This window comes from Asparagus officinalis, chromosome 8 (assembly GCF_001876935.1).
Source record: "Asparagus officinalis chromosome 8, Aspof.V1, whole genome shotgun sequence".
Classification (NCBI taxonomy): Eukaryota; Viridiplantae; Streptophyta; class Magnoliopsida; order Asparagales; family Asparagaceae; genus Asparagus; species Asparagus officinalis.
The window spans coordinates 22,538,064-22,540,129 of NC_033801.1; the positions used below are offsets into that span (position 1 = coordinate 22,538,064).

Here is a 2,066-nt window from a genome sequence, read left to right on the forward strand (position 1 = left end):
TATATATATATATATATATAGAGAGAGAGAGAGAGAGAGAGATTGCATAGGGGTACTTTTAGGTTTTATCTTTCACTGTTGCGTTGATAGTGTATAAAGAACATAAGGAAATTAATATCAGGGGTTGGAACACATGACCTTCTAATTTTTGGGGCCTTGCACAACTTTTTTATTTTTTTCCCCTTCTTGACTTTTCTATAACTCATCAATCACATCTTCTCATAATGAATCGATCTTATTAATCCACCTGAACAATTATAGAACATTATACTATTGAGATTAAAAAGCTTTCAACCAGAAATATGTTAAAAGTCTCAAATTCAACAAAGGCTCAGACAAAAGCAAATAGCCAAACTGCGCATAAAAAGGAGATGTATCAAAGAATTATGCATCCGGAGATGTATCAAAGAATTATGCATCCGAAGATATTAACGCAACCAACATAATAACCCTACACGCAAATGTATACTTTTGATAATAGATTTGATATATAATCTCAATATATCACACATGCTTTTATATAAGAAGATACTGTCGCTCTAATGAAAAGGAAGTACAATAACACCACGAACAAAGTCCTGAAAACAAAGAATTGACACCGGGCACAGGCTGAATTGTTGCTTCATCAATTTGGCAATCTCACAGTTGGTTCATCAATTCATGCCCAATCCCCTCAAATCAAAAGCATGCATCCAAAAGGCAGCAACAGCAGAGGGCAGCCAAACTGCAAGCCAAGACAAAATTAAAAAGGTTAAGCTTTTAATTATGAGGATTGCTTCGGTACTCCTGAAATTATACTCCTGAAATTATACAATAAATTTTTTTTCTAGAAATGGTATTATTGGAATAGCCAAATAAAAAACACATTATTCCTCTGGATCCTCATTCAATTACTCCTGGACACCAAATTACTCTTGACCACCAAATTTTCACCTATAAAATTCCTACTCTAAAAGTCATCATTCAATTACTAAAGTCGGACAATAGCTGATGGAGGAAGCACCTGTTACACCTCGGCAATGAGACGATATAACATAGCAAAGACTAGTAATTGCTTATGGATCTCGGGTCGAACTCGAGACCAACTTGCTGAGGATCGCCTCTTTGCACGATCCCTCGGCAATGGATGGGGAATTTGAAAAGATGAGGGGTGAAGACGAAGTCAAGCTATTAACTACCCCTAAAAAGCCTCATAAATTACAAATGTGACCGTGAAAGTTGAAATAACCGTAGCTCTACCATGTCGGGAAATGAGAGAGAAATTTATTCATAGAAATTACGATACGTGCCATCGAAACTCCCAAAATTATTTTTGGGAGCGCGGAGGCTGTCGCCTTTATTTCATCCCAATCACAATGCGCTAATAAACAAACCTAAACTTTGGTACCTCGGTGGGGGGAAAAAGTCTAATTTGACAGCCTGGCGTAGGATAGAAAAGACCGGTGGCCCGTGCTATCATGGGCCACCGTGTCGTACTTGGACAAGACCAAGAGGCGAAGAACTCATGGGAGAGGGGCTATTTCGGGAAATAAAAGGGGGGCATTATCGGAATTATCAACGAAGAAGGTGGAGTTGTTATCACGTCAATGTCATCTTTTCGCAAAGCCAGAGAATAACACGAACACGTCACCGTCGACAACCCCTTGTCATGGCGCACAATAACACGGTGCTCTCTAGCGTGCGCCTGCCTCAGATCGAATTTTGCAGAGTCAATTTGGGTGAATTTCAGAAAAACCCCCCAAAAGCCACCTAAATTTAGGGGGTGATCGAATCGATTTGATTCTGTCATCTGGTTAAGGGCGCATTTATTGTCCTATTGACCAATTTTTGAGGGAATTATGCTTGAAATCTATTCGAAAAATCAGAATTTCTAATCTTATTTTGGTTTTCAATCTCTTCCCCCGGTTCCGCCAACCTTTCCCCTCTTTGTTAAATTACATCTCAGGATCACAAGATGCCTCGACAAATAAACAACATAAAGTAAAATAGACTTCATCTATTGCTAAATCAAAAGATTTTAAAAAAGAACAAATCTTTCGAACGCAGTCTCGTGGCGGCGCAAGATA

General features: G+C 38.7%; 1 long non-coding RNA gene across 1 annotated transcript in view; it reads right to left on the reverse strand.

Moving 5' to 3' along the window:
• LOC109819639 overlaps positions 402-2,066 on the reverse strand; it is a 2,031-nt gene continuing 366 nt past the window's right edge. The window contains exon 2 of the long non-coding RNA XR_002241567.1: positions 402-724. This is a non-coding gene — a long non-coding RNA (uncharacterized LOC109819639). The remainder of the gene's footprint in view (positions 725-2,066) is intronic.